The sequence below is a fragment of the Octodon degus genome, unplaced genomic scaffold (assembly GCF_000260255.1).
Source record: "Octodon degus isolate 3935 unplaced genomic scaffold, OctDeg1.0 scaffold00087, whole genome shotgun sequence".
In the NCBI taxonomy this organism is placed as follows: Eukaryota; Metazoa; Chordata; class Mammalia; order Rodentia; family Octodontidae; genus Octodon; species Octodon degus.
In genome coordinates this window covers 8,698,109-8,713,858 of record NW_004524663.1, presented here as the reverse complement: position 1 = coordinate 8,713,858, position 15,750 = coordinate 8,698,109, and positions in this window count along the sequence as shown.

Below are 15,750 nucleotides of genomic sequence, written 5' to 3'. Positions count from 1 at the left end.
AATTTGGGATTGAACTCAGGCCCTTGTGATTGCCAGAGAATCACTTATTCTACTGAGCCATCTCCCTGGCCCCCAAGACCACATCTTTGATGGGCATTTGGGTTGTTTCCAACATTTAGCTATTATAAATTGTGTTGCTATAATCATGGGAGTACATATATCACTGTAGCATGATGTTTTAAATGTATCATTACCCAGAAGGGGAATAGCTGGTTGAATGGGGCCACTAATCCTGGATTTTGAGAAATCACCACACTGATTTCCACTGTGGAGGCACTGGTCTAGCAGGGTTCATTTTCCCCACAGCCCCTCCAGCATTTGTTATTGGTTGACTTTGTGATGACAGCCATTCTTTCTGGGGTGAAGTGGACTCTCAGCATTGTTTTAATTTGCATTTCTCAAGTGATCAATGACGTTGAACATTTTTTCATATATTTATTTGCCATTGGAATTTCTTCATCTGAGATGTCTGTACTCATGTCAGATGTCCAATTCTGGATTGGGTCTTTGAATTTGGGGTTCTGAGTTTTTTCAATTCTTTTTATGTTTTAGATAGAAGTTCTTTGTCTGAGTGTGTCAACATCATTGGGTCATTAGGGATTGAAATTTTTTTGCCATTAATATTCTGTGCATTTTCAAATGTATTATTGGGGCCAGGGAGATGGCTCAGTAGAATAAATGCTTGCCTGGCAAGTACAAGGGCCTGAGATCAATCCCCAGTTCTGAAAAAAAAAAAAAAAGAAAAAGAAAAGAAAAAAGACAATCAAATGTATAATCAAAGCATTTTATTTTTATGCAAGATCATTTGGTGGTGTAACTATGAATCAATTCATAAAAACTAACTGATGAACTACATAGAAGACCCAAGCGATCTCCATTTTGATCTGAAAGTTGTAAGCGTGGTGAAATTAAAACGAGGTTATTTATAGAAACTCACGGTTTACAGTACTTACACTTGCTAGTAGTTTTGTTGAGGCAGAGAATCTTGACAGAGAAGAAACTGGAGCCGGACAATTGTCAGGTCACCCAGGTTCTACGTAGGTCCTTAGCTGGGGCAGCTAGTATGTCAGTGTTTCATTGGTGAGGCATGTCTGTTTTTCTGCAGTAACTAAGATCTTCACAAAGAGATCCTCAGAAGAGAGTCAAATCAACTTGATGAATGTTTGTTTCTTTTTGCTCATTGGACATAGATGCAGGGGCTATGGCTGTCCCTTGTCAAGAATTACTTGGGTCAACAGTATCCTCGGTGTAGTTGTGCTTCCAATTCAGGAGTTTGGAAACATGTAGCTTCTCTGTTCGATTTGTACACTCACTGCCCATTTTCCTATTAGCATTTTAAAAATTGTGTTACTCATTTGACCTCCATTCATTTGAAGCATATTATCCTGGCTGAATGTTCAAGTTGCTTGTTAGGGAGCAGCACCTCTGGGTCCTGCTATCATCTCCTCTATTTGCCTGGTTGGGTCCCTCGGCAATTTGCTAGTAATTTAAAATGGTTTTGCAGGATTGCTGGATTTAAACTAGCTCTCAGCTTGTTTGTAAATATGCTGGCCAGCATTGCAGTAGTTTGTTTAGACTATTCTCCATGTTAAAGAAATAAATGAAATGCCCTTGTGGAAAAACAAAACCTGATTATGCCCCTATTATTATGCTGGGATTGTAGAGATGCACCTAGGTGTTATGCAGGGCTACTCTCCAGTTACTTTGTTTTATTTAAGCTTCTTAACAACTTCATGAGGAAGGTATCAGCACCCTCACCCTCTCATGATTACAGTTGAAGACATTGAGCCCTGAAAGGTGAAATAACTTACCCTCAGTCTTCCAAGCTAATCTGTATTGCTACTAAACTTTCCTAGCTAACTTCTACTTCCTGATTTTTTAGATAAACTGTAAATTATACGGGAAATATATACACACACCATTTATACATAAGTGGGTTGAACCCAGGACCTTATTTGTGCTAGCCATGTAAGTGCTCCACTGCTGAGTTACAGCTCTTCTAATTTTCAGTCATAGTCTAATACACCTGAGTTTTGTACTAGTTTAAATTTGAATGTAAGTGCATGACCTTTATTAGGGTAATTCCATCTCAGACTCATTGAAATGTCATGGACACCTTGGGAAGTTTGATATTATTTTATAAGAGGTTTTGGTGGGGGTCTGGCACGTTCATGGCTTATTGCTCATGCATACATTCACAGGGAGTGACAGTGTGGCCTGGCCCACACCTCTTAGCCATGGAATGCACAGCCGCTGCTGTCTGTTCACTGTGCCTTGTGCTTCTTGCTCTTTTTGTTTTAGATTCAACCAACTATGGATCAAAAATAATCAGGAATGCTCTTGCTCTTTTTGTTATACCTGAATGTGTCGGGAAGCCTAACATCTTTATTTCTTTGGGTGAGTGCTTGCAGACTAACAGGGGAAGAAAGGATTCATTAGACATTATTTTTCAGCCTTTCAAACAAGGAAATAAAGCAGAATAGGTGAGTAACATCCAGTGATGTCAAGCACCAGTGCTGGTTTGCTTTCACCCCCCAGCACACACTCACTGCCCTCACGGTACTCTCAGTCTTTAACATTGACTCATAACTCGATGCAGTTGTAAGTGTGGCACATATTCACAGGGAGGCACTAAAGTAGAACATCATTAGAACATTGTGATTGATGTGTGCCAAGTTCACCTGTGTCCTCTGGGGAGGTTTGTCCGAAGTGGTCCTCCTTTGACCTCAGTGAATCTTATAAACAGCCTGAAAGTTTTAGCAGAAGTAAGGAGGGATACAAATCATAAATGAGTACAGTTGGGCCTCCATATCCACAGGTTTCACATTCTTAGATTCAACCAACTATGGATCAAAACTAATCAGGAAAACATGCAACTGCATTAAATACATACAGACTCTCTCGGTGTTGTTCCCTACACAATATAGGACGACAACTCTTTTTATAGCATTTACATTTACATTGGGCTTAATAAGTCATCTAGGCATGATTTCAAATATACAGGAGCATTTGTATAAGCTGCATACTAAAAACACCATCTAAAAAGGGACTTGCTCATGCTTGGATTTTGTTATCTTCTGGGGTCCTAGAACTGCTGGAGCCAATCATTCTTCAGTAGCAAGGGACGGGTCATTTCCACGGGTTGCATTCTGTCAAGTATCTTTCTCCCTCCGCATGCCTGTACTTCAATGCGAAGCGATTGCCTGAACCTTTCTTTCATGTGTTGCTTAGTAATTTTTATTTTATACTGTACATGTATGTGAAAATAGTCTCTTAAGGTTTTGAAGGTACTGAATTACATAATGATATTTACTTTTAACCTAAAATGTGTTTGTTTTCATTACAGAAATACCACAAACTCATTATATAAAGAGAACAGGAAACTATAAGAGTAGAACATGGACACGAACAAAACCAGCCCATAAGACAATGATTGCTAATACTTTGTGTTACCAAGTTTATTTAAATTTTATACACTTATTTTTAGAACATTTGTCAAATTCATGCTCTGGCTTTTCATTTACTATGGCATAACAGTTCTCTTTGCTAAAATAAGCCTCTGTAAATATACTGTAACTGTGTTGGGTATATACATCTTAATAAAACACAGTTACTTAAAACAACTGAGTTTTCCACATGGAAAAACAACTCAGTTTCTAAGTAACTGTGTTTTATTAAGATGTATATACCCAACATACTTTTTCCCATTATTAAACTAAGAGAAGAATTCTTTCTCTATATATTTAGGCTTTGGCTAGGTTAGCCTATTTAAGGTTATTCAACAGGCAGTTTCATGAAACATAAGAAACTTCAGCCACAGGTAGGACAACATGAGTATGCATGGCCTTTGAACTAGAGCACTGTCCTCTGAAGCCCTTGGGCTGGGGCCTAGGGGTTCCTCCTGGAAGGTGACAGGATAACAGCTCTTTTTCTCTCGGTGGTGGTAGCAGAGACCGGAGGATCAGTGTGAATTTGACACCAGTGTGAACTACAAAATGAGCTCAAGACCAGCTTGAACTGCATAGTGAGACGCTGTCTTAAAAAGACAAAAAATAAAAGTCAGAAAGAAAAGAAGAAATAAAATCTCTAGATGATAAAGTCACCTAGCTAGGAAAAATGAAGAGAACCAATTGAAAAATTAGAATTATTAGAAGCTTAAAAAACATAGTACCACTGATACACAAAAGATAATAGTTTATGGTAGAATAAATTCTGTTTAAATAAAAATTATTGTTAATGTTCACTACGGACATCATTTATGAATGTCTAGGGATCTACATAAACCTTGGTGCTTTACTAAGAATCATGAGAAAATAGGCTAGATGAAGAAACATACTATGAGGGGCCGGGGAGATGGCTCAGTGGAATAAGTGCTTCCCTGGCAAGCACAAGGGCCTGAGTTCAATCCCTGGTTCTGCAAAAAAAAAAAGAAACATACTTTGTACCACATGGAAAAACAACTCAGTGATATTATGCCGATATTAAAATTTACTATAAGCTACAATTCATAGATTGATTAATGGACAAGATAGGACATTACAGAAAGAGACTTTTGTATCCAATTGTACCTATCATGAATACAGTTGTGGGGTATTGTGAGTTCTTACTCAAAAGGGAGTGTTAAGGTAATTCTCTGTGGAATCAGATACACAAACACTAAAATCACCAATTTGCTATGTTTTGTGATTTGCTGTTCTTTTCTTCATGGCTGTAATATGTGGGGATAGTGTAATGTGGAGATTATAATTCACATCTCAAGGAGTGGAGAAGGATTAAATGAGACATGGTGTATTTAGCCAGTAGATGTTAAAATTAAATTATGTTATTTCTTCTTCAAATAGGCATCCTGTTTTTTTCTTAAAATATACTTTAGGGGCAGTAAGATAGCTCAGTGGGTGCCTGCCTGACAAGCACAAGGTCTTGAATTCAATCTCTGGTACAAAAAAAATGTGTGTGTGTGTGTGTGTGTGTGTGTGTGTGTGACTTTACATTTCTAATTAAATCTGTATATGTATTAAGGATACAGAAAATATAACAGTTGCCTCCTATCAAATGTAAGGAAATTAATATTTTTCTGTCCCCACAATCCATTCCACCATTAGTTACTATAGATTCTTGTCTCAAACCAGTGGGTCAGTCAACGAAGGTCACCTGGGACAGGAGTGGGAATTGAAGAGGGGATAAAGGACAGGAGACATGAGAAATGAAGACAAGACAGGATTCTGATCAAATCTCACTTTATTCGTGGGAGGTGCTGGGTATATATAATGGAGGCATAGGGAAATGACGTTGGCAGGTAAAAGGTGCGAGTAACTAGGCAACTGGGCTATGACAGGAAGTCCCACCTCCTGGGCATAGCAGGAGATTTATGGGAAATAGGTGGGGTAAGAACTAGGAACCTAGCTCATCAAAGGTAGGGTAGGAGGAACCCGGAAACCCACTTGCAATAGGATTGGAGGCCTGGAGTTATTGTGCCTCCCACAGATCCCCCTTTACTTTTATATATGTATATAAAATATGGCTTTTTAGACGGCTGATTCCCTTGAGGGGGCAGTGCCTGTCTTAGGTCGAGGTGTCCTCTACATGGACCCAACTCAAACCTTACCCATCATAGGAGACTCGGACGGCAGAAGGTCCTGTTCCTGTCTTAGGTGGTGAGTGGTGCCTCGTGTATGCCCCTCATTACCTGTCTCTGGCTAGCCTGACCATCTCACCAAGGGTGGGAGGACTAAGAGGTCTCTGGTCCTTCATTATCAGCTGGTTTTATTCCAGTGCAGTTCTCCCTTTCAGCCATCTCAAGCCTGTGATAATGAACCTGAATAGGCTTCATCAAGGCCACATCCAACTGCTATCGAATGAAAGCCATTAGCCTATTGAAAAGACAGGGTCCTATTGATAAAAATATTCATAGTCCCATCAAGGGTCCCAATAGGGGGAGAATGTAGAGTAGTACTCCATTCCATGCGTTCCAGAAAGGGTTTTCAAATAGCTCTCTTCTCTTCTTAATAAGATCTTCTTGAAGTCTCTTTATTTTATCTCGAACAATACCAGACTTGTTTGCGCAGAAGCAGCAGCGTTCCTGTAAAGCCAAGCAGATCCCTCCCTGCTCTGCTGTTAGAAGGTCTAAGCCCTTCCTATTTTGCAAGACTACTTCTGCTAATGAATCTATCTGGTCTTCAATATCTTGGATAGTACCAGACAGTGTTTGAACATCATCAATCAGCTGATTAGATAATTTGGTATAAGAATGTACTGCTACTCCCAACACTGCTGTGCCTGTCCCCATGGCCGCCATGACTCCTAGCCCCACTAATAAAGGGATGAACTGGACTGCCCTCTTTGTGCGGCCCATAGCATAATCTAAACTGGGAAGGGGTATGGGATTATTACCAGAGATGACATCTATATCAGGCAATACAATTGCCATAACACACAGTCCTGTCCAGTTGGTAGGTAAATATGTGAAGGCTAAACTTCCCCCCACATACAAACACATGTCCCTTTCTTGGGCAAATAGGGCTACTGTAGTTAAATATTTGATTGCAGCTGGTGAAGCTAACAAACCCAACATCAACAGTGAAGCTATCATTGTGGAAGCTTCCTTGTATACAGGAAGAATTCCATAGGAGGTAATCCCCCACCACCCCCCAAGAGAGTGGCTCTGGCTAATGCCTGCCAGTCCTCAGGAGTAAGCCAATTGTCAGCCACAGTTTCTAAAATGGCTGTGGTGTATGGAACCGTGGCTCCGTATTGGGCAACCACCGCTGCCATTCTGGAACAGGGGCTCTGTGGCTTTCCCCTCAAGGCAAAGTCCCTGACCTTTGCAGTTCTGAGGCTGTAAAGGGTGGAGACCTGCCTCCTCCTGTGATGCCCTCAGGCCATCCCTTCCATTCTCAGGTTCCTTCCCAGCAATGGAGATCCTCTCAGCTCCATCTTTGTAGTCCACAGCTTTCTTAGTGCTTTCTTTCTGGCCAAGCTCACAACATTTTAAATCCTCCTGCTGTGCTCCTTGCTCTTTATTCTCAACATAAATCTGACTTCCTGGTTTCGATTTCAAGATTCTGTTCCCTTAGAGGAGGGCACACACCCTTACGGGGTTCTTTGTCCTTTAAGATGAGTTTTACCTTTTTGTCCCTGTAGTATATTTTCACCATTTTTTTTAAAATCACATTAGCAACAACCGGGTCACAGTGTCTCTAGGATAAGATTTCATCAATTAAATTCCAGTAGGAAAAGGCCATAACTGGTGTTATAGGTAGCCAAATTAGATAGAAATATTAATAGGCAGTCAGACAGGGCAAGACCCTTGAAGGAGACAGCACAAAAGAGAAGTTATCTTGCAACTGTGGGAGGGGTGGATGCTCCTGCTGTGAGCCAAACCTAAAAGACCTAAAGGCCAAACAAATGCTAAAAGAGTAGCACCTGGGATTGACATTCTAAATAGGTATCCATCACCTAAAAAGACCCAAGTGAGTCACCAGCCCAGCCCCCAACAAAAAGAGAACCTGTCCCGTATTCATGCCCGCTTACTCTGTGACTCACGTCCCCATTTGGCCCTGGGTGTAATCAACTTTACCTGAACAATGGTGCTTGCAATCCCACTGGTTGACCACAGTTTCGTCCCACCCCACATCCACCTAAGTGAGACCTCTTTTTCTCTCCCTTAACCCTGCATGGTTTTACTCTATAAAAATAAACTGAAAGAGATAGCTTCCTGGGCAACCCACTCGGGTCGCCCTTCAGTCCTCTCTGAGATAGAAGCCTTCTTTCCCAATAAAATATTCTACTCTCAACCTCCATTTGTTCCTAAAATTTATTCTTCAGTTTTAGAGAACACGAACTCATTTAGATCAGGTTGGGAGTTTTACTTCCCTGTATCACTGGGACCTTTTTAGGTCCAAAAGTCTCATAATAATCCTTAAGGGCATCACCAACCCTTTCTATCGCCTCTGATCAATAGTTCCTTCAATAGGGAACCATGGACAAACTTGTTTAACATATTCAAAATATTGACACAAATCCTTAATTTTAACCTTTACTCCTCGTGCCTTTAATGCGTTACTCAAACTTTCTATAAATATCTCATGTTCACTTAATGCCTGTCCCATTGCTGAAGGGAAAGAGAAAGGAGGTGCCGTCCGCTTACCAAGGTTCAGATGTCGCAGCAGGCAACTGCGGCGCGGGTCTCTTTTACTTTCTCTTTTGTCTTTCTCTCTTGCTGGCTCTCTCGGATGGTTCCGTCATTGAATCCTCCGTACCAGGTGTCCCACAGTTGGGCACCACTTGTCCCAAACTAGTGGGTTAGTCAATGAAGGTCACCTGGGGGAGGAGCAGGGAATTGAAGAGGGGACAAAGGACAGGAGACGAGAGAAATGGAGACAAGACAGGATTCTGATCAAGTCTCGTTTATTCAGGGGAGGTACTGGGTATATATAGTGGAGGCATAGGGAAATGAGGTCGGTGGGTAAAAGGCGCAAGAAACTAGGCAACTGGGCTGTGACAGGAAGTCCCACCTCCTGGGCATAGCAGGAGACTTATGGGAAATAGGTGAGGTAAGAACTAGGAACCTAGCTCATCAGAGGTAGGGGAGGAGGAACCTGGAAACCCACTTGCAATAGGATTGGAGGCCTGGAGTTATTGTGCCTCCCACAGATTCTATCATCTCAATTTTGGCAGCATCTTAGCAATAAGTTGGGCTGTCTCTGCTTCATTTATATGCAGTGTTAGGTATATAGTTTTGTATTCTGTTATCTAGGTAGTCCTGGTATAACAGCAAACACTGTCTGTAGCAGGAGGTCTGAAAAATCCCAAAAAGGTATAAAGAAGATATTTAGAATAATCATCACTTGAAGATGATCATCATTGACATTCTGTGTCTTTCCTTTTGGATCATTTCTTCATTTTGGTGCATATTCGAGTTTCAAAATTGATAAATACATTTAATGCAATTTCAGAAAAAGTCTCAACAAAAATTTTCATGGGTTAAATTTAAAGCAACTATACAGTCTATATGGAGAAATGAATAGTGAAACTAGTTTTTTTAAAGTTTTTTTTTGTTTGTTTGTTTTTTAACAGGGTTTACAGGGTCTCACTACACAGATCAGACTCATAGTGATCCTCCTGTTTTCAGGAGGAAAACAGGTAGATTTGCAATATCACAACCCAAAAAAGTATTTAGTGCTTATATTGATAAAATGCGCTTTTTCTAGGAGAAAAGATATTACAATTAGGCAAGTTTTTCTGAATAAAATAAAGCCTCCTTTTCTACCATACATCAAAATAAATTTCAAAATAATCCCAAGCACTGGGATTACAGGCACGTGCCACCACGCCCAGTCTCAATCAACATCTCAGGGGGCCCCTGGGTCAGGGCCGGCACAACGCGCTGGGGGTTGGACTCCTGGCCCTTGCGGAAACTAATTTTAAAAATGATTTAAAAACAAAAAAAATTAGAGGAAATTTTCCCTTCTAGATAGTAAACTGTGATGTATTAAATAGATGCAACATTGAACAGGTAGATTTGCAATATTACAACCCAAAAAAGTATTTAGTGCTTATATTGATAAAATGCTCTTTTTTTTTCTAGGAGAAAAGATATTATAATTAGGCAAGTTTTTCTGAATAAAATAAAGCCTCCTTTTCTACCATACATCAAAATAAATTTCAAAATGATCTAAGCTTAAGCTTAGTAAATTTTTAAAGTTATTTACCATATTTGTAATTGTAGTAAGGCTTTCTTCACCTTTGCTCTCTCATCATGACCTGCTTTTCTTTATCTTCTTTTAATGGTCAGCTTATTTAAAAAGTGAACATTTCCTAGTGTTACAGAGAGCTTGAATTATGTAATTAAAGCTTTGTCTTGCAGTAAATGCTTTGTAAGAAGGTGGCTTTATTGTGGAGTGCTGCTGCAACTTACTGTGACTCTCTTGTGCTGCCAAGTAATTTCACAGGCTCAAGACAATTTTTCTGTCTGTGCTTTTCCCTACAATGAATGAATAATTACATTACTGCAGCAGAGTAAGTTTTTCATTTTTAGGTGCCTATCCTAAACCTTATTTATTTTGTTTCTTTTCTGTTACATACTGCAGACACTCAACAAGTTCCTTGTACTTCATGAGTCCATTTTAAATGGGTAAGACTCTAGTAATCTGCATTTCTGTGGTTGCCCAAATTAGAATGATCACATTTATGTACCTCATATAACTATATCATCAAATAACAAGTGGAGATGCATGCAAAGTTGCAGGTGCCCCTAGCATTTTAATTGTGGAAAGTAGAATTGTACCTAAATCACCCAAGTATCCTATGGCTGTTCTATTCATTTTAATTATGCCATGTGATCTGCCCACTGTGAGTAGATCTATTAAGAACCCCAACATTTTTATTTCCCCCTAATATCACCAACTTTTGGTGTATGGCATGCTTAATCTATTCAGTGATTTCATCAGCACTGGAAAATTCTAGAAACAAGTCTCAAAGTTAATTGTGACTTGCAATGATAATGTCAGATGGTTTTTAGAAGAGTGAGAGGAACTTGATGCAATTAATTTAAAAATATGTTAAAAATAACAAATTAATGGTTAAATCATCACTGCTAATGAAGTTCAATACACTGAAATCTCAAGCTTTCTTTGGTATGTGTGAAAATGGTATTTGTACCCTTTTAAAAAAATAAGGATAACAATAATTTCATTGTTTATTTTTCCTTTCCCTGTGATTGATAAGAGGATTCAGTTACTATCAATAACTTTGTCTATTTTTAAACTGTGAAAATGTACTTTGGAGAGTTGAGTATTTTTTTTCTTCTACTTTACATATTTTTATAATAATGTTTATTGATGTTTTAATTTTGTTTGTCTGAATTCCCAGTGTGTTATAAGAATAGTTATATAATCAGTACTAATCAGAGGCAATGAGTTATATTCCTAAAGTTTTTTCTAATTTGGTACTTATCGAGAAAATTTGGTAATTGTATTATTTGACTTTTGGGCTGGATAGATTCATTTTGACAACAGTACATTTAAAAGGTTTTCTTTTCTGATGTATTTGGTACAGGGTCTCACTACACAGCTTGGACTTATGGTGATTCTCCTGCTTTCAACCTCCCCAGTGCTGGGATTACAGGCATGTGCCACCACGCCTGGTCTTGTTGGCCAGCTCAGTGTGCCAGGGGTGGGGCTGGGGTGGCATGTGGTACTGGGGAGATAACCTGGTCCTTATGTTTGCCTAAGCAGGTGCTTAGTCCACTGAGCTATCTTGCTAGCCCAAGAAAGGTACATTTAAAATGATGAGTTTTTTTAAGGGACTAAAAGGCAGACATAGGATTTAATTGCTTATGTGAACACTCATGGTATTTTAAGGCAGTAATTTTAATCTATTTGTTAACAGAGATTTGATTCCGGAGCTCCACATTTAAAAAATGCATTTAGTTTGCAACATAGCAACCCATTCATATATTCTGAGATGCAAAATAGCTTGAGGAAATAATGACAAGGTAGAGTTTGGTTTGTTAATCTGTGACTATGTGAGTTTCCACATAGGTTTTTCCAGTTTCAAATTTGTTCAGGTGGGACTAGAGTGAGTTTAGTAAATATTTTTTTGAAACTAGAAGAGATTTTCATTGTACAGCTGTGCTGTAGTGTCAACAAGCTTGTGCTGGAGGTACATTATGAAATGATCCATAAATTTATATTTGAAAGAGTATTATCAGAAAATAGTTTGTGAAGTCTGATTTTTGTGTTACAATATTGCTGGAGTATCTGTGAGGTTGCTTCCCACACATTCTCTTGTAGGTTAGTACAGATCTCCTGAGGCACTGATAGTGAAGCTTTTAGAGCTTTTAACTGATACAAACAGCCTGCTGCAGCATGCATGCCATAGGTTGGTGCCATTTCCTAGAGGGAAAGTATGCAAGTTATTAGCCCTGTTTTACAAAGAGAAAACTAGCTTTGCAGAGAGTGGCACTGCTCTGTGTGACTACCCTGCCAAGCAGCACAGCTAAGAGCACAATCTGTTCCAGTGATTCAGTGTTTCAAATCATGCTTTAATTTTTCCTACCAGTAATTTCTGTTGCAATCATTCATCTCAGTTATAGTCAGTCTAAGGTGGATAACATGGGTAAAAATCCAGGGCTGCATTTCAGTGTTCTGATCTCTTTGGAAATTATGGGCAAGACCTTAGAAACAGCATATGGTACAAGTGACACAGCTAGTACCAAATATTATTATCCTCATGATAGTTATAGCTGATGCTTTGCCCCTTATTTAGAGTCACCAATAATAAAACCTCTTCAAATATAACCATAGACACTCTGGGATCACAAATTTTCCAGGAAACCAAATCAGAGTCAGCCAAAGAGAATGGAACACACAAAGCAATGTGACTTTGGGCTGATCTCATTCGATTTGAGATTCTAGAACTCAGAGGCAAGTCCAGAATTATATTTTTGTCTTTCACAGGGCCCTTTCATAAAAATACAGATAACAATCTCAAACTCCTTCTTCATCTTTTTTATGTCATTTTTTCTAAAGAGAGTACAAATTATAATTAAAACAAAAAATTACAAGTGATACAGAATTTCACTTAACAAAGTAATATGAATTTGAGAGTATTTGTTGTAATACATATCATTGTCTTCCGATCACTTATTCATGTTACCAGATATATGCATGTAAATTTAGAAGAAGAATAAAAGAAAGAAATGTATAAGAAATTAATAGAAAAAGTACAAGCAATTGAAAAAAGAAGACAAAACAATTTAAGCATTATGTGCTCCTTTCCATAGACCAACAGAAATACATAGTACAGTTGTCCAAACCATCCTACTTACATACATAGGTAAATCTTTCCCCCACTCCTGCTCCTGTCCTCCTCAACTCAAGAACTCTTTCCATCTGAATAAATTCATTCCCTTTTCTCAGTATCTATTGTATTCTTCAGATTCCATTTTTCTCCTTGAAGTTCTCACACTGAGATAATATGATGTTTGCACATGTAGTTCTGATTTATTTCACTTAAGAGTATGTTTTGTCTTTATGAAGTGTTTCAAGTTATGTTCAGGGCTGATTCCCTTTCCATTGTCAGATGCTAATCAGATGAACTAGTTATCTAAAATGACTATTGAAAATCTTACCTGGTTGAATACCTTAGTACCTATGATAGTTCTGTATACCACATATAAAAGTATATCTGGTAATTAGTCAAAAGGAAAGAAATCAAAGCATATCCATGCAAAAGAATAAAAATAAAAACATAAAGGAGGGGTCAGAGAGATAGCTCAGAGGTCAAAAGTGCCTGCTTAGGAAGCTTAGTCAAGTGCAAGGACTGTGGTTCAATCCCTGGCACCACATGCAGCACCATTCCCATGGCGGTGGGCTAAGCTGCCCCTAAAAATAAATTAAATTAAAATAAAACATAAAGGAACACAGAGAGAAGACAGACAGCAGAACTACATGACTAATGGTAAACAACTAACAAATGGAAATGTTGGGCCAGCGCGATAACTCCATGGACTAAGCACCTGCTTAAGTAATCATGGGGACTGGGATTCAATCCCCAGCACCACATGCTCTGCTGGCCCTGCCCCCAGTCATGCTGAGCCAGCTACTGAGTCCAGGCGTGGCGGCGCATGCCTGCAATCCCAGTGCTGGGAAGGCTGAAAACAGGAGGATCACTATGAGTCAGAGCTGCATAGTGAGACGCTGTACCAAATACATTTAAAAAAGAAAGGAAATGTTTACATGCCCCAATTACCAAAGTGACTGAACGGTGGTGGCTGGATGAAGAAGAAGATAAAAACCAATTCTTGTACGCTTCATCTCCTTTAAGCTGTAAGAACACACTTGGATTGACAGTTAAGGGATATAAAAAATATTCCATGTAAATGGAAGCCAAAGGAGTGTGGGAATGCCTACATTATATCAGTGAATAGATTAAGTTCAAGGTTGTCAGAAAAATCAAAGAAGGACATTTTATACTCACAAAAAGTTGCTCCATCATGAAAATGTAACAACTATAGTGATAAGCTGTGGTTGCAAACTCCATTTTTCCGAATCCATGTTTATGCACAAAAAAGTGTGAGGGCTAAACATGCTTTTTCCCCTAAGAAATAATGGAAAACCCAATAATTTTTCTGAGGCCCAAATTGATCCTTACAAATTAATTTTTTCTGGACTCTCACACAAATTTAACAGTCCTACTCTGTATAAAGACATCCTAAAATATCTAAATACAATAAATGAAGTACATTAAGTATCAAGACAATTCGGTAAATAAAATTTAAACCCCTTTGTACAGTACTTTACCTTGACTTGGCGGCTTCCTGGCACACTGGAAGCTGGAGAAAGATGGGAGGAAGAAAAAGAGTTACTTTTTGGAAGGAGAACTTCTTCCATAGCAACTGCTGGCAGTAACCTTCTGGGGTCTTCTTTTTAAAACCTTTCTTGCTGAAATTTGGGTAAGAGCAGCACTTAGACTGAAGTGCCACCCCTTTGTGTCTGGTTCCAGACGCAGGTGTCCCACTTTTGCTCAGGGCAAGTGTTTCAAGTCAGATTTTTTTGTTTGAATATCCAGCAAATTATCAACCCAGAATATTTTTGTTTCAACTTTGTTGTTCAAACAGTGGGAAGTCTGGGCTTAGAGCTCTTGGACACCTGAGCTATCACCATAGAAATGTATATGTATCCAGTAAAACCAGCACCTAAGCATAGAAAGCATTGTCAGAGCTGAAGAGATGGAGATAGCAATAAAGTAATGGTGGAAGTCTCTAATATTCTACTTTTAATAATATATGAACCATCCAGAAGAAGATCAATAGGGAAACAGAAGATTTGAGTATCTCTTAAAAGTAAACGCCTAATAGAACCATGCATGGTGTGCACACTTGTAATCCCAGCACTCAGGAAACTGAGGCGAGAGATTGCCAAAGTGCCATAGTTTGAGGCCAACCTGAACTAAGGCAGCAAGACTTAGGGTAAAAAAAAAAATGAATGTCTAACAGACATGTAAAGAACATTTTACTTAGCACTAGCAGGATACCTGTTCCTTTTAAGAACACACCAGTTGTTCCAAGGTGGATCATGTGTGATGTCACAAACTAAACTAAGATTGAAGTCAAAGTGTATTTTCTGATCATAGTTTTAATAGGATGAAACTGTATATCAGTAGCAAAAAGGAAAACTGAAAGCATTCACAAATATGTGGAAATTAATTCACTCTTACAGGATTTCTTGGTCCAAGGAAGAAAGAAAGAGAAAATTAGAAAATGCCTTGAGACCAGTGAAAATGAAAATGCAACCTACTCCAACATGCAAACCTTGCAAAAGAGGTGCTCCCACAGCAGCTCCTGGGATGGAGCCCACACGCAAAAGGAGAAAGACTGAAGTAAAAACCTACCTCATACCTCCACTAACCACAAAAAAGCAAACCAAACCCAAAGCTAGTAGTGAAAAATTAGATAACACAAGATTACAGCAGAAATGAAGGACTAGAAAAATAGAGGGGAAAAATGAACTTAAAAGGACATTTATTTTTGAAAAGATACAGTTGAGAAATGCTCATGTGGACTAATTAAAAAGAGAAAAAGACTCAAAATCAGAAAAATATGAGGCTACCACAGAAATTAAATTTAAAAAGATTACTGTGAATAATTCAATGCCAATAAATGGGAAATCTAAAGAAACAGATACATTCCTAGAAAGAGGAAACCACCAACACTAAATCACAAGGAAATAGAAGGTCTGAAGAGACTTA